Source organism: Macaca fascicularis, chromosome X (assembly GCF_037993035.2).
Source record: "Macaca fascicularis isolate 582-1 chromosome X, T2T-MFA8v1.1".
NCBI classification, from domain to species: domain Eukaryota; kingdom Metazoa; phylum Chordata; class Mammalia; order Primates; family Cercopithecidae; genus Macaca; species Macaca fascicularis.
In genome coordinates, this window is record NC_088395.1 from 106,344,967 (window position 1) to 106,371,053 (window position 26,087).

Sequence of the window (26,087 nt, forward strand, 5' to 3'; positions counted from 1 at the left end):
ACTAGGTTTGTATGTGTATGTGTGGTAAAACCCAGACCCTCACAGCTCAAGTTCTTTCATTCCTACCCCTCAAAGGAAAGCCTTGCTACAAGTTTGGTTTTTGTCCTTCTTATTTTTTCTCTATGATTTTATAGGCATAAAATATATTTATATTGGCATTAATGTAAACATAAACATGTTTAGCTATAGATATGTAAGAATATTTGTTTTATTTACAAAAATGGGATCATATTACAATTTCCATTTCCCATTTAACAATAAGATGTAGATAGTCAGATCTACATACATAGATCCAGATCAGCACATATAGCTCTATTTCACTCTGTTATAAGGGCATGGTACTTGGTATTCCACTGAATAGCTGTATCATTCTTCTATTAAGGGACATTTAAGTTCTTACTAGTTTTTGTTTGGTTTTTGTTTTATTTTGTTTTGCTATTACAAACAATATTCCAATGGCTTCCTTTGTACATAAATATTTTTACTTATCTGTTTTGCTATAATTTGTGTCTAATAATAGAATCTTATAGGTAAAACTTCTGGGTTATCGCATAGTATATTTTAAATGTTAATAAATGCTTCCCAATTGCCTTCTGTAAGTTTGTTCCAATTTATGTGCCCTCCCCGACAACAGTATGTGAGAATATTCTGATACTTTACTGGATTAGAAAATATTTCTATTACCTCAGAGATTACACTTGTAAGGATATAATCTCTGTTCATGGAGTAAACAGTGTGTGTGTGTGTGTGTGTGTGTGTGTGTGTGTGTGTGTGTGTAGGTTTGGTCATATTTTAAATGTGTTGGGAGTGTGGTCTACCTCCAACTCAAATGGTGTAAACTCCATAGTGACAAGTATTCTGTGGTGTCACGCATTCCATGGACAGCTCAGCAACTGTTTCCCTTGATGTTGAAAACAGCATTCTGCCAGAGTCTGTGCTGACAGACAACATTAGTCATCCAGTCTGTTCCACAGGGCTGAATTGTTTGTTGAAACAAGCCATTAGGAGTAATAAAGCAATGTGAGACTAAGATAATTTTTCTTGAGTTTGCTAATGTTAAACAAACACATACCCTGTCAAGGCAGCCAATAAGCAGTATGAGGCCTGCTGCTTACCTGTGCTCACAGGTGGCAGCAAAATCAATTAGCTTCTTCTACCCATGGCAAGTTAGTGATATTGATCCACTTTATAAAGCTACATGACATTAAATTGTTTTTCTTTTTTTTTTTGTAAAAAGGTATCTTTCATTCTGTATTTTTCACAGAAATTCTCACAGCTCTCTATGCTTCTTTGTACTAAAAGAAACTTGATTAATAGCCTAGTTTTCTCTAAGGTTCCCAAAAGACTTTTATCAAAACTATCTCACGTCTCACCACACCTGAGATCCATATGCAAATAATGTGCTGATCTTGGAGAAATTATATAAGACCAAAAATGGACCAGATGTCACCCTCATCTTTCAAATGAGGCAAGATATACATGACATCATTTAGTATCTTTGTATCAGTATCTTAAAAAAAATTTCAAAAAGTTGTACACAACTGAAATGTGCAGAAGTTATTGGTACAATAAATTATGGCACAGGCTAAGAATGGAATATTTTGCAGTCATTATTAGTAAAAAGTGATATTTTGGAAGAGTATCTTATGAAATGGAGACGTATTCATGGTAGGCTCTCTAGTTTACAAAAGAAGTATGTTGAAATGCAATATGTATAGTAGGATTTAATCCTGTACAACAAAATGTATTTAAATAACCAGAAATACCATTTATCAACAGATTGTTGCTGGGTAGTAGTATTGTGAGAGGTTTATATTTTCTTCCTTAAGTTTTTCCACATATTCTAAAATAAGTAGTACCAAATGTGCTTTATATAACACAAAAGGAAGAACATTTTAATCATCAAATGACGAGACATTGGTATAGGTTATCAAAGAAAGTTATAAAGCTTCCATTCTGGGGAAGGAGTGTTGAAGAAGATAATATATTTAAGCACATGTTCTTAACTATTTACAGGTAACTTGAACCTGATTATTTACATAAACTTTGGCATCAGACCTCGGTACAAATTCAAGCTCTGCTTCTTACAAGCTAAATTACTCTGGAGCGGTTGCATCACCAGTTTGAGCCACAATTTTCTTGTATCTATTAAATGAGTATAATAAAAGCATTCCTGTAGAGCTTCTGTGGGAATAAACATAATGTAAGTAAAATTAGTATTTAACATATAACTGGTACATACTAAGTATGGCAGAACTGGGATTTCTGTTCACCAAATCTATTTTCCTATCCTCCTAGGCAGACACTTAGTCTATATTTCTCAGCCTCGAATTACAGTGAAGGATGATAATTTTATGAAGTTGTGGCTATTGTAATGTAGGTAGATATAATGTATGCCAATTCCAGGTCTGGCCTATAAAAACCTCTTGCAAAATCCTTCATTCTTTCCATAGCTGCTACGTGGAAGTCAGTGCTACTAGGTGAAGGTGCAAGAGCCTCCAATAACCTGGGTTTTTAAATTACTAGATCAAACATTTTCCTATTGAATTCCTATGCTAATTCCTTCACCTATTGAACTTTACAAGAGCAACAAATTCTATTCCATTGGAACTCTTAAAATTATTTGTTATAGCATTTAGTGTTATTTTAAGTAATAAAGTGAGTGCTCAGTAAATAGAAACTGTAACCACTACTAATATCTCTCCTAATTTTAAGATTTCCCTACTTACAACTGCCTTAAAATACAAAGGAGTGGGGTGGGCATAGGGGCCAAAATTTAAAAGATAGTTGGTAATAAAGCTGGAATAGGATTTATGGTGACTGGCATGCTACCTGATTCTAAAAATAGGACTGTATTTCAGAAGAAGGAAAAGGTTATATAGAAATATGATCTAGTGAAGCAACTGCTTCAGAGAAGGTGCATGATATCATAGCCATATCCACCCTAAGGTCTGCACAAACCTCCTATACAAAGAGAAAGCTGATATATTTCAAAAAATATCTTCTAGGTGCTGTTATCCAGTTTGAGTATATGATCTTTTTCTTTTATGACAGTGCAGAATCAAACGGTTGCAAAAATGAAGTATGCATTGCCTTTGCCTCTAGAATGAGTCAGGAACTCAAAGGTCTGGCTAGTTGTGGTCATGAAAGGTTCCCTAGACTCATTCATTAGAGCAAGATGCCTTTCAGTGTTGAGGTAAGTTAATTCCAGCACATGTGTAGTTTGTAAGGCCCTTTGGGATGCAAAGCTCTCTGCAATTGTCAGATGTTCTTTAGATTATTAGACAGGAACTCAGGATAAAAGTGCTTCCAAATGCTACAAATCTCTAAGGATGTAGGCAGGTCTGTATAATAAAAATTGCAGTTAGCCATGCAAACCCTCTGCTACAGGCAGTATCACAAAAGTTCAGTTTTTGTTTGTCCTTCCTGTGAAGTATTACTCTTATTTAAGCATAGAATCTATGTCCTAGGTTGGTATACAATGTTTAGATGCTGATAGATTTAACTATTTTTAAAACCTTGGTGAAAATATCTCTACTGCTTCCAGACACTTGAAGTGAATATTTCAAATTCCCATGAGAATGATGTATGTAATTACATTACTGTATAATAAATGCAGTTGTGAGATGAAATGGAATAGGTTTCAGGAGAAGAGTCCAAGAATTTCAGTACATAATGATACATTCTCAGTTCTGCAGTTCAAAATGAGATACAATATGGCACAGACTTCCAATGATGATCCACATTAGAGGGAAAAAAGCCCCAAGCAATAGACTGATGGGATGAGTAGTAACAAAAATATCTGAATGCTACATTGTGATTATCAAATTCTGTACTTAATATAAGCACTACCATCCGCAAACAGGGTCAAAAGTTTAAAGGGAACATTGCAGAAAATTAGGCACCAGAGAAAGTTATAACTAACTAGGTCAAAAGTGTTCAGAGTGTCGAAAATCGAAACGTCTATAAAAGGGCAGGAAAATGTCACAAGCCTACAAGAAGCAAGTGATGACTCCATAACATCTGGTTATTATAAAAGACAGGATTGTTGGAAGTAAGCAAGAAAATTATTCCCAGTATTTAAAATGTAAAAATACAGATAGCATACCTGCCACAGAATTTTCTCCAAAATTAAATCCTAAATAAATTAAAGCAAATACCAGGCCAACAACTGTGAAAATTGTAATAAAGAAGGATCCCTGGGGGCGCTCCCAAGATGGCCGAATAGGAACAGCTCCAACCTCCAGCTCCCAGGGTGAGTGACACAGAAGACAGGTGATTTCTGCATTTTCAACTGAGGTACCGGGTTCATTTCACTGGGGCATATCAGACAGTCGGTGCTGGTCCGCAGGTGCAGCCCAACCAGCGAGAGCTAAAGCAGGGCGAGGCATCACCTCACCTGGGAAGCACAAGGGGGAAGGGAATTCCTTTTCCTAGTCAAAGGAAATTGAGACACACAACACCTGGAAAATTGGGTAACTCCCACTCTAATACTGCGCTTTACCAAGGGTCTTAGCAAACAGCACACCAGGAGATTATATCCCACACCTGGCCCAGAGGGTTCCACTCACACGGAGCCTCCCTCATTGCTAGCACAGCAGTCTGAGATCTAACTGCAAAGCGGCAGTGAGGCTGGGGGAGGGGCGCCAGCCATTGCTGAGGCTTAAGTAGGTAAACAAAGCCTCCAGGAAGCTCAAATTGGGTGGAGCCCACCAGAGCTCAAGGACGCCAGCCTGCCTCTGTACATCCTCCTCTGGGGACAGGGCATAGCTAAACAAAAAGCAGCAGAAACCTCAGCAGAGGTAAATGCCCCTGTCTGACAGCTTTGAAGAGAGCAATGGATCTCCCAGCACAGAGGTTAAGATCTGAGAATGGACAGACTGCCAGCTCAAGTGGGTCCCTGACCCCTGAGTAGCCTAACTGGGAGACATCCCCCACTAGGTGCAGACCGACACCTCACACCTCACACGGCGGGGTACACCCCTGAAACGAAGCTTCCAGAACAAGAATCAGACAGCAACATTCGCTGTTCAGCAATATTCTATCTTCTGCAGCCTCTGCTGCTGATACCCAGGCAAACAGGGTCTGGAGTGGACCTCAAGCAAACTCCAACAGACCTACAGCTGAGGGTCCTGAATGTTAAAAGGAAAACTAACAAACAGAATGGACACCCACACCAAAGCCCCATCAGTACATTACCATCATGAAAGACCAAAGGCAGATAAAACAACAAAGATGGGGAAAAAGCAAGACAGAAAAGCTGGAAATTCAAAAAATAAGAGCACATCTCCCCCTCCAAAGGAATGCAGCTCATCACCAGCAATGGAACAAAACTGGATGGAGAATGACTTTGACAAGTTGAGAGAAGAAGGTTTCACTCAATCAAACTTCTCAGAGCTAAAGGAGGAACTATGTAACCAGCGCAAAGAAACTAAAAACCTTGAAAAAAGAATGAATGAATGGATAACTAGAATAATCAATGCAGAGAAGACCTTAAAAGAACTGATAGAGATGAAAACCATAACATGAGAACTACGTGACAAATGCACAAGCTTCAGTAACCGACTCGATCAACTGGAAGAAAGAGTATCAGCAATTGGAGATCAAATGAATGAAATGAAATGAGAAGAGAAGTGTAGAGAAAAAAGAGGAAAAAGAAATGAACAAAGCCTCCAAGAAATATGGGATTATGTGAAAAGACCAAATCTACGTCTGATTGGTGTGCCTGAAAGTGACGGGGAAAATGGAACCAAGTTGGAAAACACGCTGCAGGATATCATCCAGGAGAACTTCCCCAACCTAGTAAGGCAGGCCAACACTCAAATTCAGGAAATACAGAGAATGCCACAAAGATACTCCTCGATCAGGAAGGGGAACATCACACACCGGGGCCTATCACGGGGAGGGGGGAGGGGGGAGGGATTGCATTGGGAGTTATACCTGATGTAAATGACGAGTTGATGGGTGCAGCACAGCAACATGGCACAAGTATACATATGTAACAAACCTGCACGTTATGCACATGTACCCTACAACTTAAAGTATAATAATAATAAATAAATTAAAAAAAAAAAAAAAAAAAAAAAAAGATACTCCTCGAGAAGAGCAACTCCAAGCCACATAATTGTCACATTCACAAAAGTTGAAATGAAGGAAAAAATGTTAAGAGCAGCCAGAGAGAAAAGGTCGGATTACACACAAAGGGAAGCCCATCAGACTAACAGCAGATCTCTCGGCAGAAAATCTCCAAGCCAGAAGAGAGTGGGGGCCAATATTCAACATTCTTAAAGGAAAGAATTTTCAACCCAGAATTTCATATGTAGCCAAACTAAGTTTCATAACTGAAGGAGAAATAAAATCCTTTACAGACAAGCAAATGCTTAGAGATTTTGTCACCACCAGGCCTGCCCTACAGGAGATCCTGAAGGAAGCAGTAAACATGGAAAGGAAGAAGAGGTATCAGCCATTGCAAAACCATGTCAAAATGTAAAGTCCATCGATGCTAGGAAGAAACTGCATCAACTAGCGAACAAAATAACTAGCTAATATCATAATGACAGGATCAAGTTCACATACAACAATATTAACCTTAAATGTAAATGGACTAAATGCTCCAATTAAAAGATACAGACTGGCAAATTGGATAAAGAGTCAAGACCCATCAGTTTGCTGTATTCAGGAGACCCATCTCACATGCAGAGACACACATAGGCTCAAAATAAAGGGATAGAGGAAGATATACCAAGCAAATGGAAAGCAAAAAAAAGCACGGGTTGCAATCCTAGTCTCTGATAAAACAGAATTTAAACCATCAAAGATCAAAAGAGACAAAGAAGGCCATTACATAATGGTAAAGGGATCAATTCATCAGGAAGAGCTAACTATCCTAAATATATATGCACCCAATACAGGAGCACCCAGATTCATAAAACAAGTCCTTAGAGACTTACAAAGAGACTTAGACTCCCACACAATAATAACGAGAGACTTTAACATCCCACTGTCAACATTAGACAGATTAACGAGACAGAAAGTTAATAAGGATATCCAGGATTTGAACTCAACTCAAGTGGGCCTAATAGACATCTACAGAACTCTCCACCCCAAATCAACAGAATATACATTCTTCTCAGCACCACATCACACTTATTCCAAAATTGACCACATAATTGGAAGTAAAGCACACCTCAACAAATGTAAAAGAACAGAAATTATAACAATCGGTCTCTCAGACCACAGTGCAATCAAACTAGAACTCAGGACTAAGAAACTCACTCAAAACCGCTCAACTACATGGAAACTGAACAACCTGCTCCTGAATGACTACTGGGTACATAATGAAATGAAGGCAGAAATGAAGATGTTCTTTGAAACCAATGAGAACAAAGACACAACATACCAGAATCTCTGGGAAGCATTTAAAGCAGTACGTAGAGGGAAATTTATAGCACTAAATGCCCACAAGAGAAAGCTGGAAAGATCTAAAATTGACACCCTAACATCACAATTAAAAGAATAGAGAAGCAAGAGCAAACACATTCAAAAGCTAGCAGAAGGCAAGAAATAACTAAGATCAGAGCAGAACTGAAGGAGATAGAGACACAAAAAACCCTCCAAAAAATCGATGAATCCAGGAGCTGGATTTTGAAAAGATCGACAAAATTGATAGACCACTAGCAAGACTAATAAAGAAGAAAAGACAGAAGAGTCAAATAGACACACAAAAAAAGATAAAGGGGATATCACCACCGACCCCACAGAAATACAAACTACCATCAGAGAATACTATAAACACCTCTGTGCAAATAAACTAGAAAACCTAGAAGAAATGGATAATCTCCTGGACACTTACACTCTCCCAAGACTAAACCAGGAAGAAGTTGAATCCCTGAATAGACGAATAACAGGCTCTGAAATTGAGGCAATAATTAATAGCCTACGAACCAAAAAAAGTCCAGGACCAGACGGATTCACAGCCGAATTCTACCAGAGGTACAAGGAGGAGTTGGTACCATTCCTTTTGAAACTATTCCAATCAATAGAAAAAGAGGGAATCCTCCCTAACTCATTTTATGAGGCCAACATCATCCTGATACGAAAGCCTGACAGAGATACAACAAAAAAAGAGAATTTTAGACCAATATCCCTGATGAACATCGATGCAAAAATCCTCAATAAAATACTGGCAAACCGAATCCAGCAACACATCAAAAAGCTTATCCACCAAGATCAAGTGGGCTTCATCCCTGGGATGCAAGGCTGGTTCAACATATGCAAATCAATAAATGTAATCCAGCATATAAACAGAACCAAAGACAAAAACCACATGATTATCTCAACAGATGCAGAAAAGGCCTTTGACAAAATTCAACAGTCCTTCATGCTAAAAACTCTCAATAAATTCGGTATTGATGAAACGTATCTCAAAATAATAAGAGCCATTTATGACAAACCCACAGCCTATATCATACTGAATGGGCAAAAACTGGAAGCATTCCCTTTGAAAACTGGCACAAGACAGGGATGTCCTCTCTCACCACTCCTATTCAACATAGTGTTGGAAGTTCTGGTTAGGGCAATCAGGCGAAAGAAATAAATCAAGGGTATTCAGGTAGGAAAAGAAGTCAAATTGTCCCTGTTTGCAGATGACATGATTGTATATTTAGAAAACCCCATCATCTCAGCCCAAAATCTCCTTAAGCTGATAAGCAACTTCAGCAAAGTCTCAGGATACAAAATCAATGTGCAAAAATCACAAGCATTCTTATATACCAGTAACAGACAAACAGAGAGCCAAATCATGAATGAACTCCCATTCACAATAGCTTCAAAGAGAATAAAATTCCTAGGAATTCAACTTACAAGGGATGTCAAGGACCTCTTCAAGGAAAACTACAAACCACTGCTCAGTGAAATAAAAGAGGACACAAACAAATGGAAGAACATACCATGCTCATGGATAGGAAGAATCAATATTGTGAAAATGGCCATACTGCCCAAGGTAATTTATAGATTCAATGCCATTCCCATTAAGCTACCAATGACTTTCTTCACAGAATTGGAAAAAACTGCTTTAAAGTTCATATGGAACCAAAAAAGAGCCTGCATTGCCAAGACAATCCTAAGCCAAAAGAATAAAGCTGGAGGCATCATGCTACCTGACTTCAAACTATACTACAAGGCTACAGTAACCAAAACAGCATGGTACTGGTACCAAAACAGAGATATAGACCAATGGAACAGAACAGAGCCCTCAGAAATAATACCACACATCTACAGCCATCTGATCTTTGACAAACCTGAGAGAAACAAGAAATGGGGAAAGGATTCCCTATTTAATAAATGGTGCTAGGAATACTGGCTAGCCATAAGTAGAAAGCTGAAACTGGATCCTTTCCTTACTCCTTATATGAAAACTAATTCAAGATGGATTAGAGACTTAAATGTTAGAGCTAAAACCATAAAAACCCTAGAAGAAAACCTAGGTAATACCATTCAGGACATAGGTATGGGCAAGGACTTCATGTCTAAAACACCAAAAGCAATGGCAACAAAAGCCAAAATTGACAAATGGGATCTCATTAAACTAAAGAGCTTCTGCACAGCAAAGGAAACTACCATCAGAGTGAACAGGCAACCTACAGAATGGGAGAAAATTTTTGCAGTCTACTCATCTGACAAAGCCCTAATATCCAGAACCTATAAAGAACTCAAATTTACAAGAAAAAAAAAAAAAAAAACATCGAAAAGTGGGCAAAGGATATGAACAGACAGTTCTCAAAAGAAGACATTCATACAACCAACAGACACATGAAAAAATGCTCATCACTCGCCATCAGAGAAATGCAAATCAAAACCACAATGAGATACCATCTCACACCAGTTAGAATGGCAATCATTAAAAATCAGGAAACAACAGGTGCTGGAGAGGATGTGGAAAAATAGGAACACTTTTACACTGTTGGTGGGACTGTAAACTAGTTCAACCATTGTGGAAAACAGTGTGGCAATTCCTCATGGATCTAGAACCAGAAATACCATTTGACTCAGCCATCCCACTACTGGGGATATACCCAAAGGATTATAAGTCATGCTGCTATAAAGACACATGCACACGTATGTTTATTGCAGCACTATTCACAATAGCAAAGACTTGAAATCAACCCAAATGTCCATCAGTGACAGACTGGATGAAGAAAATGTGGCACATATACACCATGGAATACTACGCAGCCATAAAAAAGGATGAGTTCGTGTCCTTTGTAGGGACATGGATGCCGCTGGAAACCATCATTCTCAGCAAACTATCGCAAGAACGGGAAACCAAATACCGCATGTTCTCACTCATAGGTGGGAAGTGAACAATGAGATCACTTGGACACAGGAAGGGGATCATCACACACCGGATCCTATTGTGGGGAGGGGTGGGGGGAGGGATAGCATTAGGAGATATACCTAATGTAAATGACGAGTTAATGGGTGCAGCACACCAACATGGCACATGTATACATATGTAACAAACCTGCACATTGTGCACATGTACCCTAGAACTTAAAATTTAATTAAAAAAAAAAAAAAGAAAAGAAGGATCCCCTTCCTCAATACTTTTTCCCCATTTTTTCTGCTGCCTGCCAGGCCTCTAACTTCCTGTTGTGAAATTGCTACTTATTGTCATTTGAAAACCTAATTGTGATTTGTTTAAAATGTGCTTTTTACAATTTAGAATGAAAGCTACTTAATTATCTTTGTATTTCTTTACTCCTTGATTTAATGGGTCATTGCTTTAGATTTATTAACTAAACTTCACATCTTTGTTATTTATGAAAGATCTATTTTATAGAAAAATCATTGTTTTAAAAGCATGTAAGAAGTCCTCTCTTGCTATTATCTACACATATAGCTCATCAAATAGACATATCTGATCATTCTGAAGGGGACTTAAAGGAAAAAAATATAAAAGACCATTTGGGCTAGGAAGCTTTATCTGGTGCCCGTGATCGGGCAAAGGAACTATTGGGGTTCATGAGTAGTCCAAATAAATAGCATACTTCTTCAGCACCTTAATTTCCTGTAAAAGCTATTTTATAGAATATGGCTTAGTTTAAAAATTAAACAGCTTCTTAGTGTTTAACTTCAGAATTACTTTGCTCTTGCCACCCAATCTTAACAGCAGAGGACTGGGAGAAGTGTCCCCACATGGGAGCGGATGAGAATGCATCCACTTTGCAGGAAGGCCAACTAACTAGGAAAAAGCAGAACCTGAATAAACTTTGCTCAATTTATTGGTTTCATATTTACTAATTAAATGTGTCTAGCAGAGGAATGAGTTAGAGGAAAAGTCAGGAATGATATGACTAGTACAACTTTCTACATAGAAAAAAAAATCAGAGCTGGGAATAAGCATTCCCAGCTTACAGTTTCAAAAATAAGCAGTCTTTTTGAAGAGTAGCTTGCCAACTCAAATCTAGAAACATCAATCTCCAACCATCTTTGCTGCCGCCGCCTGATGATGCAGCACTGGAAACCAAAACTCAGCATCTTGATGTGTTTTAACGTATCGGCCTTCAAAGAACAGCCAAGTACAATTTTTGAAAACACAAAAATCAGTCAGCTGATAATTGGCCTGGATGGTGTTCCATTCAGGATCCTGGTAGGGGACAGAATTCATTCAGATGGTTTAAATAAACATACTTTAATGAGTGTATTACTTCTAAGGGTGTGGGCAGGAATAAGGGAACAAATAACAAATACTGGGGCACCTCAACTCCAATAATGGTGGGACATTAGTAGCACTTTTAGGTCACAGGAAAAGAGTTTCAATTACAAGGGTTTGGAAGGTGAAAGTAAAGTGAAGTAGAGGCATTTCTTCCCTTCTCCCTCCCTGCCTCAGCTTCACCCTACCTCCATTTTCCAATCTCTTTTTGACCCCCATTGACTGAAGCCCATAGAAACTGGAGAATAAGGGATCTGAAAGGACAGTTATTCGGGGTCAGCCTCCCAAGGCACAGAGTGTGACAGAGATGAGTGAAGAATGAATCTGAAGGTCAAATGGAGAACAACTAGCAGAGACAAATTTTACTCAAGAAGAAATATATAATCCTAGAGATTTTATTTGTGGTCAATATAAATTCTGCAAACTAATTTTTAGAGTAATATTGTTGAAAGGACCTAATTCCAGCTCTAACTCTCAGACAAACTTTGCTCCAACTGATGCAAACAGATGGATGTCTATTCATCCACCTCATAAACGTCACCAGAGGGATATGCTATGATTTCCCATAATAAAACAATTGTAGCCATTTTTTTTCAACTAATTTGGTAGATGTTTGTCTTTTTTCACTACTAGTAGATTATATGGTATGCATTTTTATGTGTATTTTAAGTAATTTCACCACTACATACTCTGTGTATTCATTTTCTATTTCTGCATAATAAATTCTCTCAAAATGAGCAACTTAAAACAGCACAAATCTTATTATTTCATAGTTTCCGTAGATCAAAAATCCACCGGAATATGATTTCAGGTACTCGGTTCAGGATACCACAGGCTGAAATTCATGTGTTGGCCAAGCTGAGTTCTTATTTGGAGACTGTGAGGAAAACTCTTCTACCAATCTCATTCTTCTTATTGGCAGTTTTGGTCCTTGTGTGTGTAGGATTAAGATCTTCATTTCTTTATTGGCTATCATTCAGGGGCCACTTTCAGCTCCTAGAGGTCACCCACATTCCTTGCCACATGGCCCCTTCTTTCTTCAAGCCATCAACAGTGCACCAAATATTTTTCATGCTTCAAATCTCTGACTTCCTCAGTCTGACTTCTAAGCTCAGATTTAAAGGGCTCATATGATGAAGTCAAGCTCATTAGAATCATTTTTATATCATAAGGTCAACTAAATTGAGACCTTAATTACTTATGCAAAATCCCGTTTGCCATGTAATGTAACATAATAAAGAAAATTCTGTCTTATCAAATTCACAGGTTTCACATACACTCAAGGGGAGGAAATTACACAGTTCACAAACACCAGAGGGAAAAAATCGGGGAAGCTGTCTTAGAATTCTGCATACCACACTATGGGATGTCAGTATATTCTTATTAGTATAATCTAGTATTTTTCTCCCTTAATTCTAAATTTCTGTGCCTTTCAAGTATTCAGTAAAACAAAGCTCATTATATGATCATCATTTTTAAAATGAACCATTTTGTTCTTACAAACTTCATAAACCATATCTCATAATTTTTGAACCTCTGATCAAGTAATTCCAACTCCTTTAATGTTTTTTCATATGTTTACTTTTTCAAACACATTCATATTTCAATTTATAGTCTCTTAATCTTCATTTTTTTATATCCCTCTTACATTGGTGAGTCAATGTTTGTTCTTAAAGTCACTTACAGTGGAACAGTTCTTTAATATGTTTGCAAGTCTTCTTGAACAGCTGATTCTTATTCTAATTATTGCTTTAGTCCTTTAAAAAGGAAGCCATGGCCATTAGAAAACTAAATTTAATCATTAAGGAAATCTTTTATTATCCAGTTCCTCAAAATATTGATGAAATATCGTAGTTGTAACAGAGGGAGTAAGTAGACGGGATAGTGCTAGAAACCGAGATGTTGGCACTCAGTTAGCTTTCATGGTGTCACTCAGTTACCAAGTGATGCTGGAGAGTGTCTGAGACTTTTGTTTATCACAATTACTTCATCTGTGCAAGTGATTTTCATGATTTCCTATTCTTGCTAACACTTCTTAATTGTCCTTGAGATAACAGAAAACCAAATCTATGAATAGGTGTATTGAATTCAGTATTTTTTAACTAAAATTAAATAATCAGTTGAAAATTACCTAAGGTAACAATTGAATTACAGTAAAAACTAATCTGAAAGCAGAAGTTTCTTGTTTGTCTCCATGGATGATTGATAGGTTCATACTATTGGCTCCCTAAGATCTGTAAATTAGGGTTCAAATGGTAAGAAAAAATAAAATTTGCTCCAGAAATTATCATATAATCCAACTGCCAATGATTACATTGTTCTGGATAATTGTATTTGACAGTCTATAACACACCATCCCTCTGTGAGGGAAGACATGTCAAGAACGGATGCACTGTTTTGGCAGAAATTGCTGTTATTCTACAAGATTTACATTTACATTCATGCCTTGAGGTGCTCCAAAGAGAAAACATTCATACAAATTTTTTTTTTTTTTTTTTGAGACAGAGTCTTGCTATGTCACCCACGCTGCAGTGCAGTGGCGCGATCTAGATCACTGCAAGATCCGCCTCCCGGGTTCACGCCATTCTCCTGCCTCAGCCTCCCGAGTAGCTGGGGCTACAGGCACCCGCCATCGCACCCGGTTAATTTTTTTCTATTTTTACTGGAGACGAGGTTTCACCATGTTAGCCAGGATGATCTCGATCTCCTGATCTCGTGATCCACCCACCTCGGCCTCCCAACGTGCTGGGATTACAGGCGTGAGCCACCGCGCCCAGTCCATACAAAATATTTTTAATGTTTTCTAATCCATTTGGTACAGGATTAGCTTTTGCTATGAAACATAGGGTATCACAATTAAAACCAACTCTAGGCTGGGCACAGTAGCTCTCACCTGTACTTTCAGCACTTTAGGAGGCTAAGGGGGAGGATCGATCACATGAGGCCAGGAGTTCAAGAGAAGCCTGAATGACATAGTGAGACCCTATCTCTACAAAAAATTTTTAAAAATTAGCCAGACATGGTGCTGTGCTACTGTGGTCTTAGCTACTTGGGAGGCTGAAGTAGGATGATTGTCTGAACCCAGGAGTTCAAGATTGCAGTGAGATATGATTGCACCACTGCACTCCAGCCTGGGTGACAGAGTGAGATCCTGTCTGAAAACAAAACCAAAAATAAAAACCAATCTTAGTTGTGTTTTCCAGGCTGTGTTAAACTACTGAATGACTTGAGCAAAACAAAACAAAACAAAAAAGTCCTCTTAGTCAATATGCAATATAAAAAAACGTTCAGCAACTCTTACTTGGGAGATTTTTATATAAGGAGTATGTTAGTAAATAAATACGACGTAAAATTGAACGGAAGTGTGCTGAGTTGTTTTTCTACAGAAGACAAAAGACACACAAATAGATGATAGGAGAGAGAGTCATTAAACTGAGTCATTTGTTCAAGTCCAAGCCAGATCAGTAGTAACCAAAAGCTATTACTAAGTGACGACGTGCTTTGACCTATGAGAAATAAGCCTGTCCAGTTGCTAAACTACATGGATTGGCACTATATTTTGGAGTAAATGAGCACAGGTGCTTAACATCCTCCTCGCCTCTAGGGATTGACCTTTTCCAATGGGGTTTTGGCCCATTGATATAACAATGGGGAAAATCGCAATCAGACACCTTTGTGTGACTTTCTATAGGCAGTTGCCCCATAAATCAAATTTCAATTGACCCAGGATTATCTAAAAAGGTTGATCAAATTAGTATACTTAAGAATGAATAATGTATGGTCCCATTTCCCAAATGAATTGGAGAAAACTTTACAGAGAGACAAAAGGGAAAGACAAAAAATGCTAATCAATGTTCTAGCAGCCACCTGTGAGTGACTAAGAATCATTAATTAAAATTCCATTCAACTATAAAAAATGCAATTACTGTGACTCCAATTGTTAACTTTCATTACAGGCAAGAGGAATCAGAAACACACATATACAGATACAAAGGAAAAATAACTTGCTTCTGATCTGTAAACTAGTGCATGCATGTGCACGTGCACACACAAACACACTAACCAGATGGGGTTAAAATTTTTTCTGTGGTAAAACTACTATTGACAGATTCGAACTCCAGTTTCTATCATTAGGTCACCCTAAAGGAATAGAACCAGAAGATTGCAGAATTGCGGCCTTCGATTCTCCTCTCTAAGTAGACTGAGTACACTTGAAGACAACAATATGGGCATTCATTAGATGAAATTTGGAAGACAAAGCTGAGGTTGAAAATTACATTTCTTTTGACTAAACTTAGGCAGGACATTTAGTCTAGCATTCACCACAGGTCTCATTGGTCCCTACTACCTGTACCAGACTTTCCACAGGCACACTACATGCGTGGCCATTAAGGTTTTTAGTTTGCATTCCCAGGAATAAATTGATTTCTCACTTTGATAACATGCTGTGCTACTTCTGGCTTTTACATTAAAACCCTTAGAGGACGGATGATAAGTATGGTTACAGAACATATTGTCTGAGTTTCACATCTGGCTTATTCACTTAATAAATGCTATAGTTTGGATATTCATCCACCCCACGATATCTCACACTGAAATGTAATCCCCATTGATGGAGATGAGGCCTAATTGGAGCTGTTTGGGTCATGTGGGTGGATTCCTCATGAATGGCTTGATGTCGTCCTCAAAGTAATGAGTGAGTTCTTGCTCTATTAGTTCCCGTGAGAGCTGGTTGTTAAAAAGAGCCTGGCACCTCCACTCTCTTTCTCTTGCTTCCTATCTCACCATGTGATCTCTGCACAGTTGACCCCACTTTGTCATCTGCCATAAGTAGAAGCAGCCTGAGTCCCTCAACAGAAGCCAAGCAGATGCTGGCACCATGCTTCTTGTACAGCATACACAACATGAGCCAAATAAAGTTATTTTCTTTATAAATTACCCAACCTCAGGTAATCCTTGAAAACAATACTAAATGGACTAAAACAGTAACTATGTGACTACTTTATACCAGAGACTCAAAATTTCTGAGCCTTAGTTTCTATGACTATAAAATGGGGAGGGAGATAATATTAATATCTAATTCACAGGGTTATTGTGAGTATTCAAGTGTGGTTAAAATACTGCCTGGAGCATAGTAAGTACTATGAAAGTGTTTGTTATTACTTTCTTTTAAGAAAGTGGTAGGGTACTTTTGAACTACTTGGAGGCTAAATAGTGGTGACAAAGGAGGACAGAGGAAGCCAAAAGAGAAAAAGTCTTAATCTGATTAATTATATGTGGGTCAAAAATAAATACCAGCACCAATGAATATGAGGTAAGACAAGTGTTTTGCTAAATTAAGATATTAAATCTTATTTCAAATTATTTGAGCCTTCTATAAGATTTTAAGTGGGACTAATTCTCCCACTGAAGGCAACTTTTTATTCATTTCATTGTCAGCATAAATGACTTTCATTCATCTGAATGCAATCATGAGATCTATCTGACAGTTTCATCTCCCAAAGAAATTGTTTTTTATTACATGTGCTTTTATCATGTAAGTTTTCTTGCATTGAAAATCAAGACATGCCCAAAAACAATCTAATTTTGGGTTTTACTTTTAATGGAGGCTTTAATGTCAATAATTTGTCGAGGAATACAGAGTAATTTAGAAGCCTATTTCAGAGTGATTGAGAAAATATTCATTCATGCCAGCAATATTCCAGTATTCTTTGTTTGAGACATCCATGGAAATGGTTTGAGTAGCTTATTCTAGTAATTTCCCAAGCTGGTGAAAAGAATTCACCATGAATCACAATAGCAGTGTTTTTAAATAGAGCCATAGAAAATAAGGTATCAAATTTCTATATGTGATGTATGGTCTCCTCTAGTGTGGGAAAGGAAGATGCTATATCAGTAAACAAGAACAGTGAGGGGAATAATAAACCTCAAAGCTCTGTGGCCTAAGACAATAAAGGTTTTATTTTTTGCTCATGCTATGTATACAACACAGGTCAGAAGGAGGCTCTGCTTTTTGGAATCATTCAGGAACCCACGCTGACAGAGACTCTGTTTCAACAGTGTAACAGAGGGAAGGAAATGTGAAGATTATGCACTGGCTATTAAAGTGTTTGCCTTGAAAAGACACATGTTGGTTCTGCTCACATTTCATTAGCTACAATCAGTCACATGGCCATGCTTAACTTCAAGGGGACTGAAAAGTGCAATCCTACCATGTGCTGAGAATGATAAGGTCTGGAATAGTTATGAACAACCCTGATTACCACCACAGATGTTCATCTAATTTACAGGAAAATTAGAAGTCTGTGTAAGATTGCTGCACTTTTAGAAAAATTAGGTCTGATTGTTTTTGTTTCAATACCCTTTCTTAGCCTGGGTTCCCAGAAAGTAAAGTCTGAGGCAAGTGCTCTATGCTACTAACAGTATTGGAATGTACAACTTCAGGATAGCAAGGGCAAGGGGAAAAGGTAGGGTAATAAGAAGAGTAAATATTAGAGCATGCATTAATATATGGTGTTGGTGGGCATCAAGCCTGTATTAGTCCGTTTTCATGCTGCTGCTAAAGACGTATCTGAGACTGGGCAATTTACAAAAGAAAGGTTTATGGACTTAACAGTTCCACGTGGCTGGGGAGTCCTCACAATCATGGCAGAAGGTAAAAGGCATGTCTCGCACAGGTGGCAGACATGAGAAGAGAGTTTGTGCAGGGAAACTCCCCTTTTTAAAACCATCAGATCTTGAGAGATGTATTCACTATCACAAGAACAGCATGGGAAAGACCTGCCCCCATGACTGAGTTACCTCCCACTGTGTTCCTCCCACAACACATGGAAATTAAACATGAGATTTGGTTGAGGACACAACCAAACCATATCATTTCACCTCTGCCCCCCTCCCAAATCTCATGCCCTCACATTTCAAAACAATCACGTCTTCCCCACAGTCCCTCAAATCCTTATTTCAGCATTAACTCAAAAGTTCACAGTCCAAAGTTTCATCCGACGCAAGGCAATTCCCTTCTGCCTACGAGCCTGCAAAATCAAAAGCAAGTTAGTTACTTCCTAAATACAATGCAGTACAGGCATTGGGTAAATAGAGCCATTCCAAATTGGAGAAATTGGCCAAAACAAAGGGGTTACAGGCCCCATGCAAGTCCAAAATCTAGTGGGGCAGTCAAATCCTAAAGCTCCAAAATGCTCTCCTTTGAGTCCATGTCTCACATCCAGGTCACACTGATATAAGAGGTGGGTTCTCATCGTTTTGGGCAGCTCCACCCCTGTGGCATTGTTGGGTATAACCTCCCTCCCGGCTGCTTTCATGGGTTGACATTGAGTGTCTGTGACATTTTCAGGTGCACGATGCAAGCTGTTGGTGGATCTATCATTCTAGCATCTGGAGGACGGTAGCCTCTTCTCTCAGCTCCACAAGGTGGTGTCCCAGTAGGGACTCTGTGTGGTTTCTCTGACTCCACATTTCCCTTCTGCATTGCCCTAGCAGAGGTTCTCCATGACCCACTCCCCCAAGTAGGAAACTTTTAAAATTATCTGATTCTCAATAAATGTTGGTTAATTAAGCAACATTTTGCATGTATAATGTTTATAAGACAGTCATTTTCTAAAGGGAAACTAAACCTGTCATTTTGGTAGGAGAAATTTAAAAATAAAATATTAATCAGTAAGACTGAATCATTTCAAAATCTCTAACGTCTCACAATCAGTGGGGAAAAATTCAAAAATTCCAAAAGAAGAGTTTTACAACGTGGAGAAATAAAAAGGACATGAAGTGGTAATAATGATATGCTAACATAGGTACATATTAGGCCTGATGGCAAAGGGGTGAGAACTATCTCACAGGTTTCCACCCCAATTTCAAGCTTTGCTAATTCATAAAAATTCATTTGTAGAAAATGGTATCATTGAAAATCTTCTCAGCTTAAATGTTTAAAATTTTATCTAGCTGTAAATCAATCATCCCTTTAAAGAGCTATGAAAATTTTTCTTAATATATAAAGGGAAAATTTGTATCTAAATCTAGCAAATATTTTCACTGGTTAAATGCAAAAAAAAAAAATCTTGTTTTCTTTCTTCCTGTAATCTGACAGCTGGTAGACAAAGAAAAAGAGAATAATAAGTTTTAATTATACCTTTCAAAACCCAACAGATTTGAACGCTATTCAGGAATTACATGAGAGAATTCTCAGCATTAACTTGTGGGTGGTTAAGAGATGTTAGCTCTCATTCTTGAGGGCAAGATGGCCAAATCTGTGAGTTGAACCACAAAACTATAATTCCCAAATTTGCAAGCCTTTATAATGATTATTTTCTTCAGGAGTGTCCTATGTCTGTTTTTTTCTCTCTCTTTTTTTCCTTAAGATGGTTCAATCAAGGCATCAACACTTTAAATCATCACACAGCTCTTCTCCAATTACATCAACCAACATCAGATGTGAAAACAGAGCACACATCAAGCAAAAAGATGGGATTATAATATCTTCCACTTTAGCCAGGGAGTCAAGCAGAGCGAAGAATGAGAGCATGCACAAGAGAGATGGTGTAAATAGTCTTTTATGACTCATTCCTTGACTTTGAGAAAAAAAGAATATTGCATTTGTTAATTCTAAAGTTTAGAAATGAATCTGGAAGCAGATGTTGGCAAGATGGCCGAAAAGGACATTCGATCACTTGTCTCCCCACAAAACCATCAGTGTAAACAATCATACAAATGCAAAAATAACTTCCAAAGAGCTAAGGGAACCAGGTGAGAGATTACAGCATCTGGGAATAGTAAAGAAATAAGAAAAACATATTCAAGATAATAGGAACAACAGTTTGCATTATCATTATAACCCCTTCCGCAACCCCAGGTAGCACATCAAGGCTAGAGACACCCTCCTCTTGAAAGAAGGAAGTGAGCATTGGACTTTGCCTCAGACTCTAATATAAGACTCACCACAGTAAAACCCAGTGCCAGGACCTCATGGCCCCAGACTCTAGTCCAGTATCCATGAGCTGAACTTCTAGGCCCGCCCCACTACCAGGCCAACCCTAGCAGCCCTCAGCTTCAGACCAGCCCCAGCACTCAGCCAGCCCCTGTGATTTCAGAGTTTATATCTATTCCAGCATCATGGAAGGCCCCCACAGCCCTAGATATCAGGCTGGCACCTGTGAATTTAGCCTCCCCATCAGTTCCTTTGTATACAGGCTCTAGGCCCACTCAGAACCAGGCTAGCCCCTGCAGCCACAGGCTCCAGACCAGCCCAGAGTCAGGTTGGAATACACGGCCTTGAGCTTCAGACCCACCCCAGCACCATGTAAGCACCCCTGACCTCAGACATCAGTCCAACGCCTGCAGACAGAGGCTCTAGGTTTGCCTAGAGCCAGGCCAGTCCCTGCAACACCACTCTTCAGGTCATCTCCTGTGTCCCCATGCTTCAACCGACCCAAGGTGCAAGCTCATTCCAATAAATTGCAGTGCTAGGCCAGCCTCTTCAAAAGCCAAGCTCCAAAACCACCCCTGTGGACTCAGGTTCCAGTTTGGCCCCAGTATCCCAAGGATCCAGGTTAGCCCTTGAAGATCTAACCTCCAGACCACCACATCCATACCAAGTCTCTAGAGTAGTCCCCATAGGTCCATGTTCTCATCCCTGTGGGCTGAGGTTCTAGGCCAGCACCCACACATAGCCTCCAGGCCAGATCTCACATAACAAGGTCCCAGGCCAGTCTCCACAGCTTCAGGATCCAGGCCAGTCCTCATGGTGCTGGGAACTGGATCACCACCAATGATGCCAGGATCCAGACAAGCCCCCACAAACCCAGGCCCCATGACTTCCCAAGCACCAGGCAGGCTGCAGGCCCTCGGCTAGTCCTAGTAGTCCCAGGCTCCAGTGAATCCAGGATCCAGGCCCATTCCAGTAGACCTTTGTGCCAAGCCAGCCTCCACAGATTGACTCCAGTCCCCCCCTGCAAAAGTAGGCTCCAGACCACCCCATGGACCCAGGGCCCAGGCCTACTGCCATGGACTCAAGCTCAAGGCTTGCCCCAGCAAAAGACCAGCCCCTGTAGACTCAGGCTTCAGACCAGCTCCCTCAGACTCAGGCAGAAGACTCAGCCACATGCTACAGACAAGCCATGCTACAGACAAGCCCCCTATGGACCCAGAACCAAGGCCTATCCCTGCAAACTCCAACTTCAGGCCCATCTCACTGAACCCAGGTTTCAGGCATTCCCTCACAGACCCAGGCTCCAGGATCACCCACCATGGACTCAATCAACAGGACCAACCTAGAGAATTCAGGCTCCATGTCCAATCCTGTGGATGCAGGCACAATAACTGCCTACCTCTGACTCAGGTATCAGCCCAGACCGTCCAAATACTTCAACAGTCAGTCCACCCACAGACCCCACCATACAGCCTTCCCAGAATCTCTGGATGTGCTGATTGGTGAATGACTTTCCCAGATGATGTCCATCTGCAAAGACTGAAAAAGTTCCAACTTTTTAAAATGTGCAGATACCAGTGCAGGACCACAAGGATCAGAAAAAGTCAGGGAAACTATATTACCAAATGAACAAAATAAAGTGCCAATAACCAACCCAAATGAAATGGAGATGTATAAACTGCCTGACAACATGATCAAAATAATTGTTTTAAGGAAGCTCAGTGAACTTCAAGAAAATACAGAGGAACAATTCAACAAAACAGGAAAACAATAAATGATCAAAATTACAAATTCAACAGAGAGATTGAAATTATTTTAAAAATCAAACAAATTCTCAAGCCAGAAATAAAAAGAACAAAATGAAAAATGTGATAGAGTGTCAACAGTAGAACTGTTCAAGCAAAAGAAAAAGTCTGTGAACCTGAACACAGGTTATTTGAAGATACATAATCAGAGGAGAAAAAAAGGATAAAAACAAATTAGGAAAGCTTATGAGACTTATAATACAACAACAAGAGCAAATGTTCAGATTACAGGACTAAAATAAAAAGGAGAGACAGAGAATGGGTCAGAAAATGTGTTTAAAGAAGTAATAGTAGAAAACTTTCCAAATCTGTAGAAAGATGTACATATCCAGGTACAGGAAGGTCAAAAGTTTCCAATTATATTCAAACCAAACAAGAAAAAAACAAAATCAAAAGAATCGAACTATGAAATATCAAATTCAAAGAAAAGATTCTAGAAACAGCACAAGAAAAGAAACATACGATGTATGAGGAAATTCCAATAAAGCTAACAATTTTTTTTTTTAATAGCACAAAGCTGGAGCTCTTTATTCTGGCAGTAGAGTAAGGAACAGCAAAGTGGGAGGGCTACACCATCACCATGACAACAGAAAGCCTCATAAACGTAAAGTCCCTCGATTTCTGTTGGGCAGACTCTTCCTATCTCAGGAGAAACATGTTTTAACTGGCTGAGAACAAGGCCAGACAGCCTGGTCACAGTGTGGAAGGGTGGCCGGAGGCGTGGCCTCTGGACAGTCCTGGAAGTGCTTGGTGAGGACTTCCAGCAGCTCCTGCTTCTTCAGCCAGTACTTCAGTCAGGCCTCTTTCATTATAGGCCCAGTGAAGTTTCCCAATGTGCCCTTGCTGATGTGGGTCTTCAGCTCGTCTTCTGAATACTCCGCTTGGGCCTTTTGCTTCTGGAAACTTCATTATTGCGTTTTCTCTTGGTAATTTTCCCTTCAGGATTATAATCTGCTGAGTAGCCAAGTTCCTTAAACTCATTCACCATGGAGCCCAGTATTTTATTCATTTCTTCAACCTTGGGTAATGTAAGGTCCACTGCTTGTTCAGCCTCCATCAAATACAAGGTAAAGGGCTCCAGGTTCGTGAAGTGCTGCTGCAGCACGGGGTTCTCAAAGCTGTCACTTCTGTATGTGAAGCAGAGCTTCTGAACGATAGCCTTCATCTTGCCCACCTGCTCTGGGGTTGCCATGACTTTTTCAGTAAAGGGCACCTTCCTTTAATTATCAGCAAAGGGTAAAAAGACTAGCTGGAAACCTGGAGTAGTCACCTGAATTTTCTGGTCATCCAACTCCTCTTCCTGTGACACCAAAGCCACAAAATAAGGGGGGATGTTCCTGCAGGGTGTGTATCTGCACAATGCTATGACCACCTTCTCCAGACACTCGATGAGCAGAGCACTGAACAGGGTTGAACTCCCATTCACCAGCGACTCCTCAGGGTACGTGAACAAGGAGGGCCTCAGGTAATGGTGCTTCTTCAGCATTACCAAGGGCTTGAAAACCATGAGCATCAAAGCTGGTTCATCAAACCATTTTAGCTCTTCTGTTTCCTCTTTCTCCAGTATAATCTGATGACTCCCATAGATCTGAGGCCTCTTGGTATCGCTAGGCAGAAGCAAATTACCGGTATTTATATTAAATGTCTGGTACTTGGTTTTCACTGGTTCATTTGTTTTCCGATAGAGTTTTATTGGAGGAGGCTTGAGAGCCTTCTGGACCAGATTATAAATGCCCACAGAGATCACTATGTCTTTGTTGAGCTTCAGCTTTAACCTGCTGAGTGCTCATTTCCTGGCCTCCTTGGCACGAACCTTCTGCAACAAGTCTTCTAGCTTGCTGGATTTCTCAAAGTGAATTGGATTCCTCAAAGGATGAAGTCCTCATTCTTTGCTATGCTGATGATATCTCTGTAGAACAAGGATATGTTAAAGCCCCCAAGTTTCTTCAGGTGCATCAAGTCAAAGAAGATGCCTATATCTCGGAGATCATCGGCTTTGGTACTGGCCTGGCAGGCCTTAACACTGTCATTGCCACGGGGGTTGTCTTCGTTGGTGAACAGCATGATTTTCTTATGACTCATCTTGAACTGGACATCACTAAAGAGTTTGGCACAGACCCACAGAACTTCACTGAATGAGTAGTCAGATCCATGGCCCATCAGGCCTTGGAAACATTTTTGTCCCTGCTGCCCCTTAAACTGGTCAAGCTTTAGAATTTGTTTTGCACCTGGATTATCCAACTCCTGTAAGATGTGAATGTTTTTAAAATTCACTGAATTTTTGTCTTTTTCGGTATCATAGAGATCTTGATCACTGCTTATGATCTTACTCATGTACACACTTTGGATACACTAGATGCTCATGTCAAAAGGAGTCAACTCATCTTCACTCTGAGATGTAAACATAGCCCTGGAGGTATCAACCAAAAAAAATTAAACTATCTCTTCCTGAATATTTCTAGTCTCCACTTGCTTCAAGGTCCTCTTCTTCTGTTGCTTCTTCATCACCCTCAGTTTTGTAATAAGACTCCCACCCTGATGTGTTGGCTACTGCTCACTTTGGCACAGGGAGGTAACCCACAGTGGATTTCATAGCAGAAACCTTGCAGAACAAGAGAGTGAGAGATGATATATTCAAAATGATGAAGAAAAAAAACCCTGCCAACAAAAATACTTTCTCTGGAAAAGCTGTTCTTCAGAAATAAAGGAGAAATAAACAGTTTCCCAAACAAAAGCTGAAGGATATCATCACCACCAGACCTGTTTTTCAACAAATGCTGAAGAGAATTCTTCAAGTTTAATTTTAAGAGAATGCTAAATAGTAACACTAAAACATGTGAAAGTGTAAAACTCACTAGTAAAAAGTCAGTACAAGGTCAAATTCAGAAGAGTCTAATACTGTAAAGGTGGTGCATAAATTATTTATAAATTTAGTATGAAGGTTAAAATAAAGTTTATAAATAAAGGACAAGAAATCAAAGCATACAACTAGAGAAAATCACCTAATCACAAAGAAAGAGAGCAAGAGAGGAAGAAAGGAACAAAGGATCTACAAAACAACCAGAAAACAATTAACAAGAGAGGTGGCTAAGATGGCCGACTAAAAGCAGCTAGTGTGTGTGGCTCTCACAGAGAAGAGTGGAAGGGGCAAGTAAATATAGCAACTTCAACGGAATCATCCAGGTACATACATGGGGACTAATCAAAGAAAGAGCTTGACCCATGGAGAATAGAGAAAAGCACCGCAGGATGATGGCCCACCTGGGAGTGACAGGGACCCAAAGGAACCTCCCCACCCAGGGAAGTGGTGAATGAATGTGTGTCCCCAAGAATGCATGCTTCTCCCACAGATCTTTGCAACCCTCAGATCAAGAGATCTCTTTGTGAACCCACTCCACCGGGGCCTTTAGTCTGCCACCCAGAGCTATGTGGAGTTTTGGCAGAGCAGCCGCTCAGGCATGCACAGAGATCTGGAAGTTTTAGATGCTCTTGCATTCCAGGCTTCCCAGCAAAAGTAACTGCAACTCTGGAAAAGGGCAAAGTGGGAGGTTAGACCCCCATACATATCCCTAGGAAAGAGGCTGAATCCAGAAGGTCAAGCAGCAATGGTCTATGGGTACCACTTCCATAG

At 39.5% G+C, this 26,087-nt stretch overlaps 1 long non-coding RNA gene and 1 pseudogene across 1 annotated transcript in view; both read right to left on the reverse strand.

The window, feature by feature from the left end:
• LOC123571205 (uncharacterized) overlaps positions 1-26,087 on the reverse strand; it is a 166,608-nt gene that overhangs the window by 63,378 nt on the left and 77,143 nt on the right. The window lies entirely within an intron of this gene.
• Positions 11,474-24,961, reverse strand: LOC102130104 (X-ray repair cross-complementing protein 6-like; annotated as a pseudogene).